The 20,853-nt window shown below is 49.7% G+C and overlaps 1 protein-coding gene across 3 annotated transcripts in view; it reads left to right on the top strand.

The window, feature by feature from the left end:
- The first annotated feature begins 1,706 nt into the window (after window positions 1–1,706).
- RNF19A (ring finger protein 19A, RBR E3 ubiquitin protein ligase) overlaps window positions 1,707–20,853 on the top strand; it is a 970,824-nt gene continuing 951,677 nt past the window's right edge. Inside the window, exon 1 of one of the 3 annotated variants that reach the window (XM_069621438.1) lies at window positions 1,707–1,951. The gene's annotated coding sequence lies outside the window, so the exon portion shown is untranslated. Of the gene's footprint in view, window positions 1,991–20,853 lie in introns of all 3 variants that reach the window. The other 2 variants (XM_069621436.1, XM_069621437.1) reach the window with 2 other exon arrangements.

The following is a 20,853-nucleotide window of genomic DNA, read 5'->3' as shown; positions in this document are numbered from 1 at the left end:
TGCCACCCTCCAGACCCAATGTGCCCCATATCTCCCTCCAGAAACACACCCATGTGCACCATCCCTCTGCCCAGGTTCACACCACTGTGCCCCCACTACCTCCCTCCAGAGCCACACCAAGAGGCCCCATCCAACTTCCCAACCCACACATAGATGACCCATGCCACCCTCCAGACCCACTGCGACCCATCACTCCCTCCAGAAACACACCCATGTGCACCATCCCTCCGCCCAGATCCACACCAATGTGCCCCCACCACCTCCCTCCAGAGCCACACCAAGATGCCCTGTCCCACTTCCCAACCCACACCAAGATGACCCATGCCACCCTCCAGACCCACTGTGCCCCATCTCTCCCTCCAGGAAGACACCCATCTGCACCATCCCTCCGCCCAGATCCACACCAATGTTCCCCCACCACCTCCCTCCAGAGCCACACCAAGATGCCCCATCCAACTTCCCAACCCACACCTAGATGACCTATGCTATCCTCCAGACCCACTGTGCCCCATCTCTCCCTCCAGAAACACACCCGTCCTTCATCCCTCACCAGACCCACACCAATGTACCCCAACCCCACACCACTGTCCCTATCCCTCCCCCAGACCCACACCACTATGTCCTATCCATCCCCCCAGACCCACACCAATGTGCCCCCTTTCTCCAGATCTACACAAATGTGCCCCATCCCGCCAGACCGACACCAGCATGCCCCTATCCAACCCTTCAGACCCCACCAAGGTGCCCAATCTCTTCCTCTAATCCAATACCATAATGCCCCACCCTCCCTCCAAATAGCAAGATGCCCCTTCCCCCTCGCAACAGATGCCTGTGTGCCAATCCCGAATCACACGCAGATAGCTCAGCCAACCCCCTCTAAAACCACCCATCCCAATATTCACACCTCATGAAACATTAAATCACTCCATTAGCCCCCATCAGTTAAACACCATCATACACTGTCTCCCTGTTCTTTATCTTAGCCCTCCATACCCTTCATGTTGAATAGCTGAGCATGATTTTTAAAGTAAATGTAATTTCCCGCTCCCCTATCGAAATCAGTTGTCTTGCAGGAACGTTCACGGTATCCGGAAGACAACTGTATTTACAACCAGCCAAGAGAATCACGGTTTGCTGCTATCCGTGCAGCCTGGCAGCCACAGCCTTGCCGCTCAGGGCGCTCTGGTCTCGTAGAAACATTCCCAGCATCCCAATGAAAATGCCCACCCCATCCGCTGCAAACAAAAGGCTGGCAAGGTGCGGTTGCACTTGCACCGGCAGCCAGATCGTTCAAGGTGCCCACCCGTACCGGCCCGCTCACTGAACGTGCTCCGGAACCGCTTCATCACTGCTCCGAAAATCACACGGATGACATCAGAGTCACTTGAAGAATAGTGGGCGGGCCATTTCTAGGATCCTTTTTTCGGATGGGAACTAGTCGCTACTGTAGGATAAATCGGGCCTAAAGAGGGCCTGGCTCAGTTGTTTTAATTTTCGTAGAGTAAGAATGTTTTTTCCAAACGTGCAGTGAACTATCAATTTTAACTTGAATACTTGTAGAGTCTTGAATATCTGTAAAGCACCGACTCTTCTTAATATTCGTGTTCCGTTTTGCATATTATTCTTTTTTTTTACTTACCAAAAAATGTTTTTTGTTGCTACCTCAGTGCTTCTTATAACTACCACCACTGTCTAAGATGGCTGCTAGGTGTTGCTTTCGAGAGCGCTGTGCAGTGTCGCAGTTGACTACTCTGAGTTCGCACGTCGCCTCCTGCGCTCGCTATGTAGGAGGAGGCGGGAGGCGGGGAGTAGCAGAGGAGGAGCAGGAAGAGGGGCAGAGAGACGCACAACACCCTCCCCAACCCCTCCTTCCCCTAATTTGACGCTGTCGGCCCGTTGCAGGTTGCTGCTTAAGTGGTTCGCAGGGAGGGTCTGCTTTTCTGTACTGGAGGTGAGCAACTCCCGGGAAGGGCGGTGTGCTCCCGCGGAGGTTGGTGCACAGGCAGCTATGCTGGTGCGGTTAATCCCCAGGCCCAGGGGCTCCTTTTACTTCCGTGGTAGCCCCCGCCTGAACAGTTTGGCAACGCCTGCTGTTGCATACTATTATTTGTCATATACAGGGCAGGGTGGTCTGCGATGCAGGCGTCAATAGGGCACTGTCCTACCAGTTAACCTCATTCATATACTGTCGTGCCCTCTGAATTTACCAACCTGTTGATTTTGTTTTTTTGCTGTTGAGCCTACGTTCACTTCAAACTGCACCACTTTCCTGTTTGCCCCCTTCCTTTACCTACAACTGGCTTCGCCCTTCATGGGATACTCTCAGTGGCACCACTTTTCTAACATATTCTCTCATAGCACCCTCTGCCACACACTCTGCGCCATCACCTAATGCATCTCTTAAGTGCTGCGCTATTCCCTCTCACTGCCTGTGCCGCCCCTGCTACCCAGGAGACTAGGCTAATGGCAGTGGTGCGGAATAAATCACAATAACAACACACCATGCCATTGCTGCTGCAATCGCTTCAACCTCTCTGCTCTAAGAGCTTCCTCTGTTGCCCCAAGCCTACATGTGTTGTTGTTCCACCGCTCCATACTCTTGGCTATGTCTTGTGCGCTTGTTCTGCCTGTACGCGCTTTTTTTCTGGACTGTTCATTAGTCTTAACTCCGCTACACTTGTTACACCTTGCTCTGGCTTTTTTATGTCCGCGCCTTTACATTGATGGGGACTGTCAAGTTCCAACTGCTGGTAACCTAGTCACTGTGGAAGATTCCACGGGGACTAATTGCTTATTGTCATTCGAGCCAGTCACCCGTGTTTAAGTTGTACGCATGTGGGGCTGGATCTTTGTTGGTGATCACTTTGGTCTGTTGTCACAGAAGTTAGGGACCCGAGCTCAAAGAGGAAGCGGTATCGCAGAGCCACTTGGACCTTTTTGTAAAGGCAGTCCTGGTCCCACAAATTTAGATGTATTTAACAATATGTATTATGCATTTTCTATAAATGATCCCAATGAAATGTACTCACGTTGCTACTGGTCTTTACTACCAAAACAACCTGTTACTTTAATAGTCTTTACGTTTTCTCTTCAAAAGAAGGAAATGGGTAAACGAGAAAAGTAATGTAATACAGGGCTGTATTGCTTAGAAATAAAGTGGCACATGGCACACTCGGGCATTTTTATTTCAGCAGAACCTGTATGATGGCTACAATTAAGCTATTACCCACATGTCCTCCTCACGTCCCAGTACACCACCCAACTGACTGTAGATATTTATTCTTCTTTCCCACTCCCTTGGAATAGGTATAAATATTCCTCTGCCTATTTTTCTGTCAACTGGGCTGGGGCTGCTGGGCAGGTTGCCAGACTCTTGGTACTTCAACATTTAGTCGCCAAACATGGATTAGGGACCAGCAACGCTGGTCTTTGGGCCAGATTTTCCCAGATCCTAGAGCTGGCAAAAAATGAATCCCCAGGTCTTGGATCTGGGAAAACAACTTGTACCCATTAACGTAAGTGATCTGCTTTTGTTGCTGGGAGCGGGATTCAAAGTCTTGTCATGTAGACCAAAGTCGAGTGATTTAGCTGCTAGACTATTCAAACGTCTGGTTGGAACAGAATACTCATGTTAGGGTTTTACTCTGTAGAAAATATCGACGTACATCCTTACAAAGATGTACACCTTTTCTCATTTGCTTGCAACATTATAGAAGACGCGTCTCCTAATAATTTGTCTCATGAAATGTAAATTTATGGAGGGCGTGCTGAGAAAAACCCCTTATTCCCTCCCGCCGTTGCTGGTGGGATCCCACAGTTAATTTCCATTTACAGCACTGGGGAACAGGAAGGTAGGACCATGTTCACGTGTAAGCTCCATACTATGGTCTTCCTGAGGGAAGTGGGCCATAAACTGGGAGGATGATCCTGACAAGCCTATGCCACACCTGGGGCTGCTGATCAGAGGGATCCAGGTACAAAATGCATTGAACAATGCTTGAGGCCTGTGCTGCTGGGACTAACTCGTTGCACGTTCACCTTCAGTGGTAACTGTGACATGCCAGGCAAGAAATCGAAAAACAAATCCTTGCCAAAGTGCTTCTCTATATACTTCCGCCCAGGCTGCTGGCAGTCAAGGTTATCATCTAGATCAGACGAGAAGTCGGTGATCGTTCTTGTTACCCTGTTATTGCCACACAGTTCTTGGTGTCCTCTACTACAGAGAATAGCACATCCAGCCGCTGTGGAAGCTTCCACAAATTCCACTTCCAGTCAAAGGGACAGTGCCCTATCCAATTTCAAAATGGAATAGGGTGATTGAGCAGATTGCCCTATCCATCCAACAATCCTGATGCACATTCACCTTCGAAGGATATGATCGACTTTGTTGGCATCTCCACTCCTTGTGCGAAAAAAAGATGAAAACATGTCTGTGGACCACATCCTTTTAGTTTCTTTTATGGCTATTCAACGCAGTATTGGCCCACTCTGCTATGAACCCAGTGAGCAGAAATTGAAGCCTTCAGAGATCTAAAGGTATCTCAAAGCGACCAGTTATTGGGAAGGCTTGCAAGGATTAATTTTCAGTTACTCCTACCCATGAGGAGACTGGTACCACTAAGGGATCTCACAACTGCACTCCAGGCGCTATAGTCCCCTGCATCAATTGAAACAAACATCACATGAATTACTATGAAGATGTCCTAGCTGCGAAGAATACCTTCTGCTGGAATACTGGGGTGCTCTTAGTTCTCCTTTTCTCTCAGGACCTGATGGTGCTTAGATGCGATCCCACCATTCAGGCCTAAGATTATCTGTACTCCAGCCCCCCCCTCTATTATTTTTTCATTTTCCTTCTTCTTATCCTACGAGCAGATGTACCTTATGAAAACAGCTTCTGCATGCAAGACACATAATCTGTTGGGCTTGATGCATCCTCCGAGAGCCGGAAGGCACCTGTCACGGTATGTGGATGAAATTACACTAGTCGTACGGGCACAGAAGGGAGTGCCAGCTTTGTGCAGTGAGGCACCTTCGATATTTTCATTCAAATACATGGCCAACAGATGGAGAAGACAGGTGGGGGGCTAGGAGGGGTGTCGCTGAGGGCCGTTTCAGAGGGGTTACTGTAATGAGTGTGTGTGTTTGTTTGTTTAGGACAAAAATATTTTTTTTCAGGGTCACTGCTGGTCTGCATTTATACAATGTAAGTGTGGTTACTTTTTCGGATTGAGTCTGTCCCCTCTTCCTGTAGATGGTATGCCTCATGCATAAGCACTTGGAAGATACATGTTATTGTGCGTTTGTATAGCGCCTTATGTACCGTTGATCTGATCTCAAAGTGCTGGGGGTTGAACGCCGACAGAATAGTAAATAGAGCTTGGGTGCACTCAGTATGTGTGCAGCCAATGCAGTTTACGTAGTGTGTAGCTGCGTTCTAATGCTAGGCATGGTGTGATGATTGTGAGATCAGTAGAATGTGTGTAGCAAGGCAGTTGACCCCGGAGTCTACATTCTGGCAGTGGCGGTGCTTGTGTATGAGATTGTGTGCCGCTAGGCCGATTATTTTCGTGGGGTATAGCTGCGTTCTAAACACTGTTGAGGTGTTCATGGTGGTGTGTAGGTATATGTGCAGCTAGGCCGAAATTGATTGAGGGGTATAGCTGCATAGAGGAGATGGTGAGCATATCAGTATGTATGAGTGTTTGTTTTGATGGGCAGGAGACCCCTATTCCTGATTACACCTTTCAGTGCCTTCTGAGCTGTCTGTATCTATTCTAGAGCTTCGGAGCATTAGTTCTCCAAGAGACATCTGTCTAGTGTGGAGTTTGTTCCGATTACCAGGCTTGAGGTTGTCTTTCCGTGCTTGGCAGTGTCATCAGTGTTGAGTTGCCCTATTAATATTTATTGGGTTAAGCGAATTTCAGGTTTATGTTCATCCCTGTATCTTGTTGAGTCTGCCATTGTTTATTGGATGATACCTTCTCGTTGTGTAGTTAAATTTAGTTCTGTTCTTTCGGATTTACGAGGACTAACTAGATTCGAGGACTGGTGTTTAGTGTACCCAAGATCCAGCATCAGTGGCTATGGTCATCCCTGTGGCTCGTTGAGACTGCGGTTGCTTATTTATTTTAATATTTGTAATGCGCCAGCTTGGCTGCAGGGCGCACATAAGACAATACAAGACAAACAACAACAGGGGGAGGTCAGTGGCAGTGTATGGCAGGAAATCTGTGCTTAGCTAGAAGGGCTGTTGAATAGGAATGTCTTCAGCCTTTTTTGAACTCGTCTGTCGTTTGGACTTTTCTTAGATCAAGTGGGAGGAAGTTCTGGAACATCCAAAACATGTGCCTACAAATCTATCAAGGGACCTGAGTTTGCGGGATGGCTGATGGGACTTCAGGTGCCCCCCAAGATATGTTTGGGCCTCATAAGCCAGACCCTTGTGGATCAGAGTCAGGATCTTGTGGGAGACGCAATGCTTCATGGGCAGCCAGTGCAACTCCCCATGGGTAGTATGATCTCATCTAGAGAGACCCAAAGTTGCTCGCACAGCCCCGTTTTGGGTCACTTATAAAGCTGAGAGCTTGGATTGGGCGGTGTACCGGACAGTAGACTGTTATGATAATCCAGCAGCAAGTTTACAAAGGTTGAGGCTAATGGAGATGTTTGTGTGAAGGAAAAGGGCAAATATGATTAAGCAGCTTGTTAATAAAGCCGAAGGAAGCCTGGATCTGGGCAACATGCTGTCTCATTGTCAGTTCGGCATCCAAGAGAGCACACAGGGTCTTTACGCTCTTGGCCACTGGGATGGTGATGTTGGTGATGAGAACATTTTTGTACTCTGAGGCAAGTTTTTTTTTAAGCATATGGCCGGAGGCAAAAACTAGAAGCTCTGTTATTTCGGAATTTAGAGCTAAGGAGTTGGTTATCATCCAAGACTGGATGGTAGAATAGATTCTTAATGGCCAGTGTGTCTAAGGAGTGGGTGCCTCAGAGCTTTAGGACAACCTGGGTATCATCTGCGCAGTTGATATAAAGGACGCCCAGGTTGTCTAAGCCCCAGCAGTGGCAGGATGTAAATGTTGGAGAGTGGGCAAAAGGCACGAGCCCTGTGGGACACCACAGTTAATAAGTGCTGGTGGTGGGCTAATGTCATTGATAGCAACTCTGGTATTGTTGGGTCCCAGAAAGGAGGCCACCCACTGTGCTGCCATCCCGGAGCAGCCCACCAAGGACTCTAACTTGGTCACCAAGAGGGCATGGTCGACCAGGTCAAAGGCGGCAGAGAGATCAAGCAACATCAGGGGGGCAGGGTGGCCCTGGTCGATGCTGGAGAGAATGGATTTTAAATCGAGCATGGCAGTCTCAGTGCCATGCCTGTCTCTAAAGCTTGATTGCTGTGGTCCCAAAATGCTGTTCTCCAACTAATTTCTGGAATTGGAGTTATGCCACCCGATCCATGATTTTGAGAAGGAAGGGCACATTAGTGATGGAACAGTAGTTTTTTGCGATCAAGGGCTCAAGATTATCCTTCTTAAGTAGGGGGGGAGGGTGATCCAGGCCTCTTTAAGACAAAGCGGGACACAGAAAAAGAGAGGTTAACCAATTTAGTCACCCATAGTCCTAGGACATCGAGGCAGCCTATTAGTAGCCTGGACAGGCAGGTGTCACCCTTGAATGAGGTGGGCTTCATGCTGGTAACAATCTGGGTATTTTCAAGGTCAGCGCTCTGAGAGAAATGGAAGACTGGTCGCGTTTTAACACGGATGGAGGTGGAATGTCCTGTCATCTTAGAGGAGCCCCCTGTGAGACTAGAGGAGTCCCTTTGATTGTAGATGTGATGTTACTTTGGAGATGAAGGTATGAATTCCTTGGCACCAAGTGGAGTCATTTGAAGGGACGGATTTGATACAGGGTTTGCCCTTTAATTCTCACGATTTTAATTGGCTCCTTTTGAGCTTGATTTCGCCTGTGTTATCCTGTTAATGATGGCAGGTTTTTATTGCACAATTGCGGCCCAAAGGTTCTTCACTCAAAGTTTTTATAGGAGTCCAGCGTGGCAGGTGAAGGACATTTCTGCCAAGCTTGTTCAGTGGACCTCTTGATGTGTCTGAGGTTCAGTATGGCTTCATTGAACCAGCTATGATTGTGGGTTTTTCACACATCTGCTTGTAACAGGGGCAAGGGTGTTGATGGTCTTCAGTGCGTCGATGAGAGGCTAGATCGGATGCAGTGTAATAGTCCTCTAATCTGATGCCAAGAACACGGGACAATTTACAGGTGGCAATGCTTTTCCAATTTCTGGCTTTGATAGATGGCCTCTGGGTGGCATCCACTCTTGGAGACGCATGGGAGGTGGTGATGGTCAGGAGATGATTGGACCAGGGGTGCGGGGTAACGGATTGCTAGGCGATGGGGAAACTGATGAGACAGTACCCAGTCAAGGATGTCTTCCCGCTCCCCCTCGAACCCCCCCCCCTCTCAACCCATTGGGAGAACCCTATAGGATCCAGAGCAGAAAGTAGGGATGACGCAACTATCTGTGGATACATTGGCCCATAGATGGTAGTCTCCCACAACGATAATCGGTGAGTGCACTTCAGTAATTCTATTAAAAAGATTCAGAACTTGTTTCTCAAACAGGGGGGTCTATAGATGACCACGATGGTGAGAGAAACATTGTTGTTGATTCGTACCAGACTTTCGCATTCATCGGGAGAGTCGTGAGGCGAGAGGTGGCAGTGAATCTGGGCTTTAAACAGTAGTGCAACCCCCCCCCCCTTTTTTTTTGTTCCCACGATTAACCAGAAGAATCTGGTAGTTGGGAGGGATCGCTAGGGTGGCGTCTGATGGAGTAGACACTAAACCAGGACTCGGTGATGGCGAGAAAGTCGGGATCAGAGTTTGTAAGTCCTCGCCTTCAACCCCATGCTGCCTAATGGATTGGGTGTTCAGAAGGGAGAGACGTATTGGGGTGCCGGAGGGGGACGTCCTCTGAGCGGCTTTCTGCATGGCTTTCTGCGTGACCGGTTAATTGAGCGATGGGTGTTAATCGGTAGGATGACTCTTTCTCACTGTGCGTTTACTTCAGTTCTGTTCTATCGGGCATAAGAGTACATCCTAGGGAAGAAGACTGGTACTCGGTGAACCCGAGGTCCAGCAACAGATCGGTTTGTGGTGGGTCTGACTGGCCTTGTTGCATGCAGTGGGGGTTAGTGTTCCTGATCTGGTGTGCAGTTAGAGTATTGATTACAGGTGGCAGCACCTTGATATCAATTGCAGGAACTCGCCTTTCTAGATTCCTTGCCTGATTCAGAGCATATTCCCTTGAGGTGGAACAGTCAGTCCAAGCTGGCTCATAACTGCTAGTGGGTCCTTTTTCCCAGGTTATTGTTTATAGCGAGTCAATGGGTATTCCTGTTGTAGTTTATGGTTTGAATTGTGGAATTATACTTCATCATTGTCCCTTGCGAGTGCTAGAGAGCATCTGATTGGAGCGTAGTGTATGTCCGCAATAGACAAAGGAGCAAGTCCAACCAATACATAGTTGATATTGAGTTCATGGCATCAATTCCCAGGCAGATCAGGGTGGCATGACTTGATCAGAAGACCACCTTGTATACTTGGCGGATGACCAGATCTGGCCCAGTCATAATCTTAGAAACTTAAGTGCTACTAAGCTCTGAGTTTGTAGTGCTGCGCATTAATTCACAGATTAGTAAGATTAACAGAGGATGACATCTCATGGACTGATAACGCAATGCACTTTTGGAGGATTTATAAGGATGAAGCGCAGTCCTGGTGAAGTACATAAGTGCTATTAGGACTCTTGTCTTCAGTCAAGGGTATTCATTTCTATATAGATAGATGGGGATAAACATCTCCTGGTCTTAGAGCTTGGTTCATGCCTGGTCGATGACAGTGAATGAGCCTAGTCATAGTGTAGGAGACGAAGTGTGATTTATGTCTCGGGTTTGGAGTTGTGGCAAAGGATTGTGGCGAGGTTTGCGCATATTGGCTCATGGGAACAGATAGGCCATTGTTGCTCATCCAGCAGCTTCCTAGCATTGACTTAAATTGATCACTAGAGCTGGCTTCCTTGACCCAATTTTTCTTAGCTGCCGTGTTGATGTGGTTCCAGCAATTTAAAAAATGTTTTTAATTTTTTAAAATTTTTAAAAATTATTTTAAACAAACAAACAATAGAGCTCTCCGGGACGTACATAATCGCCATCAAACCGTCACCTTATACAGTGTTATTATCCTTCCTCTCACCACCCACCCCATAAACTTGAGCCGGCTCATCCGTGTCATCTACGGGAGCGTTTTCGGGAATCGCAATGCTTGTAGACTCGTCTGAGTCTTCTATTTCATGGTAAACCTGGTGGGGGTTTACCATAGAGGTCACTAATTGTCGGCAGGCTATCAGGGGGCCCACTTCCTCCTCACCTCCCCTGGTAACGGCTTCGAACCATACTACTGATTCTGCTTCTGCCCATCTCGGGAGGTCCGCCCACCATGTCTCCACCCTGGGTCTATGGGCCGCCTTCCAGCCCATTGCGATTCTGCGCTTGACCAGGATGTAAGCCAGATCCTTCATCTTGCTTATGTGCTTAAGATTGCGTGGCCTGGGAAAAATCCTGAGCATGCATGCTCAAGCCGACCCCACATCCAGCACCACTCCCCCACCGGCCATCTTAGTCTTTATTTCGTCCCAGAATCTGTGCACCTCGGGACAGGCCCAGTACATGTGTAGCAACCCCGCTTTCACCTCCCCGCACCTGGGGCATTTCTGTGTGGCTGAGCCTCCAAATCTGGCTATTTTCCCAGGGGTCAGATAAGCCCTATGGGTGACGTACAACTGGATCTGTTGGAGTCTCGCATTCCGGGACACCTTTTTATGGTACCTTTTGAGCTCTCTCCCATTGCCCCTCTGTCACGGGTCCTCCTACCTCCTCCTCCCAGTCCTGCCTCAGTTGAAGCAGTTCCTTCCCAGCCTTAGCTCTCAGGAGCTCGTATACCCTGGATATTTCGTGCCCGCCCTCCGAAACATTGTACATCGTTTCCAGGGCGGTATCAGGTTCTTCCGCCAGCACCGTCTCAGGCCACCTCTCCCTCACCCGTTTCGTGAGTCTGGTGTAGTTATATATTGGCCTCTATGCACCCCTGTCTCCTCCTGCAAACTCTGGAATTCCAATGCCTCCCCCCTCCTGCCATGTATCCCCGAGGGTGGCCAAGCCCATCGGTTCCCAGTATCTACGGACTACTTCAAGCAATTGGGAGTCGTTTGCACACAGCGCCACCAGCGGAACCTGCTGGGAGAGCGGATCCGGATCACCCACCGTTCTCCACGTCCTGCGCCAGACCTCCCAACCCAGCTCCAATAGTCTCACTCTTCCCACCAGTTTACTCTTTTGTAGCCACACCGTCTCAGAAAGTATGGAGCCAAGTCGCCCTGTAAAAGTCTAGCTTCTGCCGAGTCCTCTAACGACAACCACCTGGCCACAAACAGCTGTCCCGCCAGATAATAAAGCTCAAAGTTCGGCAAGTTTATGCCCCCCCCCTGTCACACGAGTTCTGTAGTTTCCACAGGGCTACTCTGTTCCTAGAGTTGCCCCATATGAAGCTCCTGCACATACCATGAAGTCTCTTGAAAAAACTTCTGGGAATCAGATACGGGACATTTACAAAAAAATGTAAGAGTCTGGGCAAGACCACCATTTTGAGCAGAGCTGCTCTCCCCATCATAGATGGGGGTAATCTAGACCAGAACACCATACTATTTTTAACTCCCTCGATCGCTTTCTCTGTATTATGTTCGTGCTCTGTTTCCGTCCTGTGGTAAATGTTCACTCCGAGATACCTAAATGTCTCAGGTTGCCAGGGTATTTGCAGGATAGGCAGCCCTCCAACGGGACACTCTTATACCTTCCCAAGGGGAACAAACTAGACTTCCCGGGGTTCACCGATATGCCCGAAAGGGTGGCATAACGATCCATCACCTCCAGTACATATTTTCAGGTTTTCCTCCGGGTAGCGCAAATAGAGGAGCATATCATCTGCATACAGCGATATCCGGTGCATGCCACTTATCGTACAAATCCCCACCTCCCCTATTGTTGTCGCAAGCATATTGCCAGCGGCTCTAGCGCCATTATGTATAACATGGGTGACCAGGGGCATCCTTGTCTGGTCCCTCTGCTGAGTTGTCTGAAATTGTGGATCCCCTCGCTACCGGGGTGCTATATAACATCTGGACCCACCTGATGTATCCAGGGCCCATTCCGTAACCTTTCAGGGTCGCTTTCAACCATGGCCACCGAACTGAGTCAAAGGCTTTGACTGCGTCCAGCGACACGATAGCCAACTCACCCGTGTCTTTCCCGGTGTAATCAATGATATGGTGCAGCCTCCTGTGGTTGTCTGTGATATTCCTACCAGGGACATAGCCCGTCTGATCTGGGTGTATCAACTTACTAATCACCCTCTTTAGCCTATTGGCTAATACTGCCGTGAGTATTTTACTGTCCTGATCGAGCATGGACAAGGGTCTATAGGACCTGCACTCCATGGATGGCTTGCCTGGTTTCAGAAGTGGGATGATCACTGCCTCGCGGAGGGACGGCGGCAATTCCCCCGCTCGTAGGCTTCATTAAACATGTCGAGCAACGGCTGGAGTAGCTCCTGCTTGTATGTCTTATAAAACTCGGTAGGCAACTCATCTGACACAGGAGCCTTAGATGAGGGCAGATGTTGGATCACCACTTCCAGCTCGTCCGAGGTAACAGGGGCATCCAGGTCCGCACGTTCTAGGTCATCCAGGGTGGGCAGCCCTATTTCCTCTATTGTTCCCAGTATGTCTTGGTTCATATCCTCCCCTGTGTCCTCGTATAGTTGTCTATAATACTTGAGGAACTCCTCATTTACCCCCTCGTGGGTGTTACGGGTTCGGCCTTCCGCATCCCTGATCTCTCTAATCACTGAGCGGAGGTGTCTCGCTCTTATACAGCCAGGCCAGTAATCTACCCGGCTTATCCCCCCGCCCCTGCATGTAGTCTCTCTGTGTATTTCTTGTAATTTAATTTGCATAATCTATCCCAGAGTCCACTGCAGGTTAACTAAGTCTTTTATCTTAGCACTGTTCTCCCTGGTTGTCTCTTCATTTTGCAAGAGACCCTCCAGCTCTCTTTCTGATTCCTGAAGTTCCTGTTCAATGCCCCCTTGGAGCCCTTTAGATTTCGATATAGCGACCCCCCGCCCCCGCACCACCACCTTAAACGCCTCCCATACTGTACCCGCCGAGCGTACACTGCCCGTGTTAGTTTCAAAATATTCCTCGATGGCCTCCCTCCGGTCCTCTCGAAACCCTGCGTCTTGTAACGCCTCAGTTCTGAGTCTCCATGTCGGGATGCACGCCCTGGGGGGTTGATATCGCCACTCTACGACCAGAGGCGAGTGATCGGATAATACCCGAATTTCTCCCAATATCTCGGACGCTGCAAACACATAGGGCCTCATTACACGGACGGCGGTAAGGGTTAACGGTCACCGTTAATGGCAACGGTGACCGTTAACCCTTACCACCGTACTACGAGGTCCCTTTGCGGGTTGGAGGATTTAACGCCTGCTTCTTGCAGGCGTTAATATCCAACCCGCTAAGGGACCTCGGAGCTAATTACGGCACCGCAAAATTGCGGTGCCGTAATTAGCGCCTTCCCCATTTCCATAGAGCCCTATGGGGCAGAAATGGGAATGGGGAAGGGCAATGGCGGAAAGAGGATTTACCGCCCCTCCAACCTTGGAATGGGGCGGTAAATCCCCTTTCCGCCAAGGCGGTACCGGTATTTTACCGGCATGGACCAAGGTGCTACCGCCTACCGTGTAATGAGGCCCATAGTCTAGCCTCGTGTGCAAGTCATGTGGTGCTGTGTAGTGCGAGTATTGTCTATCCAATGGATGCAGCTTCCTCCAGACATCCACTAGGCCTAGGTCTTCCAACATTGTCCCCAGCGCTTTAGCCGCTGGCGCTGGCTTCCCTGATTTGTCACCTGACCTGTCTATTCTAGGATTCAGGGTACAATTAAAGTCCCCTCCCCACACTATCGCGCCACCCGCCAGGGGGCTAATCTTACTGTATAGGGACCTAAAGTAAGCCGCCGTATCATGGTTGGGGGCGTACAAATTGATGATGTGCACCTCTCTGTTCTCCAGGAGTCCCGTTACCACCACCATTTTTGCCCTCTCGGTCTATTGTCAAACTGAGTACCTGGAATGGCACGTGCGGTGCCACCCATGTGACTACCCCTCTTGCATATGTCAAATATGTGGCCCCCATGACACTACCCCTCCATTTTCTCCTGACCACCTCCAGCTTCTCCTTAGTGAGGTGGGGCTCTTGTAACAAGGCTATATCAACACTTTCTGGTCGCCGTTACGTCAGCGAGGAGAGTGAGTGAGCTCCAGGCCTTGTCAGTGGAGCATCCTTTCCTGCGGACAAACCCGGCCTTTCTACCGAAGGTGGTAACTGAATTCCATCTGAATCAGTCAATCTCCCTACCGGTCTTTTTTCCGAACCCTGCCTCAGAGGCTGAAAGGGTTCTGCACTGTCTTGATGTCAGAAGAGCTCTTACGTTCTACTGGGACAGGACTTCCGAGCTTAGGAGTTCTTCTCAACTTTTTGTGACCTTCGGTAACCCTCAGGGTAAGCAGGCGTCTAAGGCGACTATTTTTCGGTGGATCGGCGCCTGCATCACAGAGTCTTTCACCGTCCAAGGGCTGAAACCTCCTAAGGGTATTCATGCACACCTGGTGCGGGGCAAGGCAGCCACGGTTGCTTTTCAGAAATATGTCCCCTGGGAGTCCATCGCTAGGGCAGCTACTTGGGCCTCCCCTTCTGCTTTTTGTAAGCATTATTGTCTCAACATGAGCTCAAGAGCTGATGCCCAGTTTGGTCAGGCTGTGCTGAAAAACCTGTTTCAGTAAGGGGTATTTCCATCCACCCGTAGTTCCTGTTAGGAGTGCTTGGGAATCTCCCATAAGTATGGAGGAAAGAGGACGGAACGTAGGCGTAAAACCAGGTTACTCACCGTAGTGACCACCTTACTCCTAGTCCATGGTCCCCTTTCCTCCATACTCCCGCCCGCCGTCCCCTCTAATAAGGTTCCTCTGTTATTGCTAATAGGTCTCTGACCTGGCGATAGAAAAGGACTATCGGCCGATGCACAGGGCGGAGCCAAGGTGGGCGGGGTTACGGCCGCGTGCCGGGCCCCGCGCAAGAAAGAGGAAGGACACATTTTTGGAAAAATTTGGATGCTTTTTACAAAGTGCTCCGGTCCCGTCCTACAGGACGGAGAGATGTCCCATAAGTATGGAGGAAAGGGGACTATGGACTAGGAGTAAGGTGGTCACTATGGTGAGTAACCTGGTTATTCTCCCAAATCTCCATATACATTAAAGCTGCTTATTCTCTGTTCGATAAAACAGAATGAATAATCATCTTTTTTTTTTAAATTTCTTTATTGGTTTTAAACAACAAGAAGACAACAAAACATACAATCTCTCATGACATAGCATCGCTGGCGCATTGGCATGTTTCTCGAGCCTGCGGTACTCCCGCAGCTTCGGGGTTCTCGGGCGACTGTACCATTCATGTCCATCACCTTTGTTGGGTCTACCGCAGAGTTCTTTACAGAGGTGTTTCGCCATGAAGCTTATGCCGGTTATCACATTCCTACTCGTTAATCTGCCGTCCCTATGGGGTCATCACTGTCTCCCTCTTCTCTCGTGTCGAATAGATCCTGCATCAAAGAGTTCCATGTGGTTAATTTGTGTACTGTTTCCCCTTCTCCTCTTTTTACCGCTCTTATCTACACCGCAGTCTGTCTGTGCCCACTTTTGGAGATCTGACCACCATGCATCTATGTTCGGGCCCTCCCTTGACTTTCATGACATTGCTATTCTTCTTCTGGCCAATATGCATATTAAGTCCTTCATTTTTGCTTGGTGCGATTCGTGTCTGTTACCTACTAGGCCTCTTCCCAAGAGGAATCTCTCTGGATGCTCTGCTTGTAGTTGGAGTCCGCTTCGTGCTATTTTAATTCTGATCCCGTCCCAGAAGGTCTATATCACTGTACAGGTCCAGAACATGTGGAGCACATCAGCGTCCTCTGTCAGGCAGCGGGGGCACCTGTTCTGGTTTTCCACCCGCATCTTGTGCATCCTCTTGGGCGTGAGGTATGCTCGATGTGTGATGTATAACTGTGCCTGCCTGAACCGTGCATTCCTTGAGACCTTTTTTGGGTATCTTAGCGCCCTGGCCCATTCCTGATCACTAAATGGCCTCTGGAGTTCCTCTTCCCAACGTTTCCTTGTGCTTGATTCTTGCGGGTCTACCGTTTTTAATAGTTGTTCATATAACCTGGAGGTTGTGTGGGTTTCCTCTGAAATGTCATACCATGCATCTAGCTTCGTCATCTCCTCCTCCTCTGGGTCTATCCACTCTGGCCATCTTTTTTTGATATTTTGTATTATGCAATTGTAAAGGATGAATTGGCCTTCATGTATCTCGTGGTCATCTACTATTTTTGAAAGTCTGCCCACCTTTCCCCTCTCCTCAGGTCACCAATTTGTGCTACACCTTTGGCCTCCCAGTGCACTCGGTACGTCGCCAGTATGTTCGTGTTCTCCCCCCACCCCCAGGAGGCCCGCCAGAGGAATCTGTGCCGAGCACGGGTCTTTCATACTCTGGAGTTTCCATGCCCTTTTCCAAAGCCCCGCTGCGATCTTAAGCATGTTCGGCAGGGTCTTGAGCTGGGGTGTGTCAAGCCACAAGATTTCCCTCAAATAATATCGTTTTAGTCCTGGCTGAAAGACAATTGTGTCTATTGTTTCGTCTTCTCCCAGCCACTTAACTGCAAACTGCAGCTGTCCTGCTAAGTAGTATTTTTCGAAGTCCGGTAATCTGATACCGCCGTCTTCGTAGTCTTTCTGGAGAGTCCCCATAGCAATTTTGTTCCTCCCTCCCCCCCATAGGAAATTCCGTGTTAATGTATTTAAACTGTTGAAGAAGGTTCTGGGAATGACGTATGGGATATTCGTGAAATAATAAAGCAGGCGCGGCAGCACCACCATTTTCAGGAGGGCCGCCCTCCCCATCATCCCCAGCGGGAGTGTTCCCCAGAAGGTCATTGATTTCTGTGTCTTTTCCAGTGCAGCCAGTGTATTAGTTCTATGGATGTCAGCAGTGTCGTGGTGTATTTCTATTCCGAGGTATTTGAAGGAGTTCTGCGCCCATGTCAGGCCCAGGTCCGGTAGGTTGCCCAGGGGGACCCGCCTTAGCCCCGCCAGTGGGAGTACCAGGGATTTGTCTTTATTAATTGCTATGCCCGATAATCTGGTGTATGCCCCGATCGCCTCTAGGAGGCATGCTAGATTGGCGGCTGGATTGTCTACAAATAACAGCATGTCATCCGCATATAGCGAGATTTGATGGAGCACCCCATCTATGTCTATCCCGGTGTCCCCATATTCCGCTCTAAGAAAGGCCGAGCGGCTCTAGGGCCAGGATGTATAATATTGGCGACAGTGGGCATCCCTGCTTGGTTCCCCTATGTATCCTCCACTCCTTTGAGATGAATCGCCCTGTCTTCACCCTTGCTCTAGGATCGTTGTATAGCAGTTTGATCCACCGGAGGAATCCCTCACTGACGCCAAAGTGGGCGAGTACGCTCACCAGCCACTCCCAATGCACCGAATCGAAAGCTTTAACAGCGTCCAGGGACACTATCGCACTCTCACCTTGTCTTTGGTTCGTCTCATCTATTACATGGTGCAACCTGCGAAGATTCCACGACGTGTTCCACCCCGGGACGTAGCCCGTTTGGTCCGGATGGATCAAGGTGGGCACAACTTTTTTTAGGCGGTTGGCTAACGCCGCCATCAGAATTTTAGCGTCCTGATTAATAAGGGTGATTGGCCTATAGGAGGTGCACTGCTTGGGCGACTTCCCGGGTTTTAGGATCGGGACTATCGTCGGTTCGGACATGCTGGATGGCAGCCGATTACCTTCGTATGCACCTTGATACGTATCAAGTAGTTTCTGGGAGATGGTACTCCTAAATGTTTTATAAAACTCCCCCGGGATTCCATCTGGGCCCGGGGTTTTTCCGGTGGGGAGACCCATAATCACGCCTTCTATTTCCTCTACCGTGATGGGTGCATCCACCGACTGAGCCTGTTCTTCTGCTAATTTTGGTAATCTAATTTCTGCCAGTGCATCCGCTATGTCCTCTGAATCTATCTCCGGGTTCGGGGCATATAGTTGCTCATAGAATTGGGCAAATAGGTCGTTAATATGTTCCTGGTTTCTGATCTCTTTTTCTGTGTGATCTTCTAATACTGTTATGGGGTCTCTTTTGTTTTCCTGTCTAGTGAGCCACGCTAAGTCTACTGGGTTTATCCCCTTCCGCGTGTAGGCATTGTAGATACCTCCCATAATTCAGCCTTCCCAGTTTTTCCCAAAGTACCATGCAATCCAACCTCGGCTCCACTAGCTCTCGGGGCTCACTCCCTCCCGTCCCTGCTCGTCGCTCTTTTGCTTCTATCACCTTCTCGAGTTCACTGAGCTCTTTCATGGCTGCCCCCGTTAGTCCCCCTGTCCTGCCTATTGCCGCCCCCCTTATCACCACTTTGCACGCGTCCCATAGTGTGGCACTACTTTCCACGCTACCCTCATTCTGCTCAAAGTAATCCTCTATGGACTCCTGGAGGTGTTCCTCCAGCTCTCCCTCTCTTAGGGCCTCTGCTCAGAGCTGCCAGGTTGGTATTGGGGCTTTCCTGTGGGTATGTGCCCATGTCGCCAATATTGGGGCATGATCGGAGAGTGTGCGTGCCTTGATAGTGATTTCTGTAAAATCGTGTAATGATTCCCTACCCGTAAATATGTAGTCTAATCGTGTAAATGTCCCATGCGGTGAACTGTAGTGTGTGTACCCTCTCCCCTCCCCATGTACCTGTCTCCAGATGTCGACCAGTTGTAATCCCTCGAGGGTCCTGTGCAGTTCCTTGGCTGGGGGTGCTGGTTTCCTATGCCTGTCGTCCGACCTGTCCAGCAACGAGTTCAAGGTGCAGTTGAAGTCGCCGGGCCAGATGAACGTCGCCTCCCTATACTGGGCCAGCCTGGGCGCCAACCTTTTAAAGAAATCCGCTGCGTCACAATTCGGGGCGTAGGTGTTAATCAGGCACACTTCCCTATGTTCCAGCATGCCATGTACCAGCACCAGCCTTCCCTCCGGGTCTGACTCCTGCCGGAGCATTTGAAACGGGACCCCCGGGGAAATCCATATCAGTACTCCCCGTGCATAGTTCGAATACGTGGCGCTATATTTTTGTCCTCCCCATTTCTTATTCACCTTGGCCTGCTTTTGTGAAGTTAGATGTGTTTCCTGCAGCATCGCTATCTTAACCTTCATTCGGTTTAGCCATGCGTAGAGCCTAAGTCTCGACATATGCATTAAGGCCTCGCACGTTCCAGGTGGCTATGTCGTGCTATCTGGCCCCATTGTTCTTCATGCGGTCTGGCTTCCTCGTCCCACAGCCGTGTCTCCGTGACCTGCCCTCTACTCTCCCCGTGTGGGAGTCTCTTACGGTTCCTGTTGCGGGGCCCCTCCACCTGGTGCGGTCATAATTGTCCTCTTTTGCCGTTTGCTGTATGTAACTCTGGTCACCTTCTACTCGTATCTCCCCTTCATCCTTTGCGGTCGTTTTCCTGTTGCCTGCGCCATATGTTGTCCATTCACCACACTCAACGTCTTTAACCCAAACAAAAACTGATGAACAAACGCCCAGCCACCCTTCCCCTGCTCGGGCTCCACCACTTCCCTCATCGTGCTCCCTTGGAAGGGGCCGACTTACAGCAGCGTGATGCCTTAAAACTGACATCTAAACTCGTTGATCGCTCTCACTGTGCGGGGGCGTCGCCTTTCTCAGCCAACTTTGGCTGAAGTGAGGTTGATCGCTCCTTCATACTTGTCTTCCGGCTTAGTTGTTTATCGATTATTTGGTATCATTGTGACCGGCTGCTTTTTTTCTCTCCCGTTTCGTCTTATCAGGGTCTGTTCCCATTAATGTTGGCATTTCTCTGCCTCAGCTGGGGGATGCAATGTGCGTCCATCCACCTGTGGGCCTCCTCCGTCGAATCGAAGAAGCATATTTTATCACCTTGTGTTTTGCGGGGAACAGCAGCATGTATCTCACCCCTGCACACCTGAGTCGTTCCTTCGTTGGGCCGAATTGTGCTCTCTGCTTTTGGACCATGGCTGTGTAGTCTGGGTACATTGTGATCTTAGATGAGTGTCTGACGATCCCCCCCTCCCCCCCCTTGGGAATGCCAGTATTTTGTCTCTGTCTTTAAAGTTCATGATCTTGGCGATTATCGCTCTCGGAGGGGCACCCGGTTGGGGTCTCTTTGTCAGTGCGCTGTGTGCCCTCTCCCCACAAAGCCCTGAGACAGCTCCCCCGCCCCTACCTCCTGCAGGAGCATGTTTTCTACGTACTCCGTAGGGTCGTTACCTTCTTCACCTTCCGGAAGTCCAATTATACGGATGTTGTTCCTCCTAGCTCTTCCCATCGCATCCTCCGCTCTCCGTTCCAGGGCCTTAACTCTTTGCAACACTTCCGTTAATTGCGTCCGCGTTGTGGTGACCCCTACCGTGTTTTGCTGCACCTGTTGCTCCGTCGCCACCACCCTCTCTGTCAAATTCCTTGTATCCTGACGAAGGAGGCCCACATCCACCATCACCGCATCCAGTTTGTTTTCTAGCGATGCCTTCAGGGCTCCTATTGCAGCGTCCA

The sequence above is a fragment of the Ambystoma mexicanum genome, chromosome 5q (assembly GCF_040938575.1).
Source record: "Ambystoma mexicanum isolate Mex_15411 chromosome 5q, UKY_AmexF1_1, whole genome shotgun sequence".
NCBI lineage: Eukaryota > Metazoa > Chordata > Amphibia > Caudata > Ambystomatidae > Ambystoma > Ambystoma mexicanum.
Note: the sequence above shows the minus strand (reverse complement) of the source record. Positions and strands in the feature narration are given on the sequence as shown.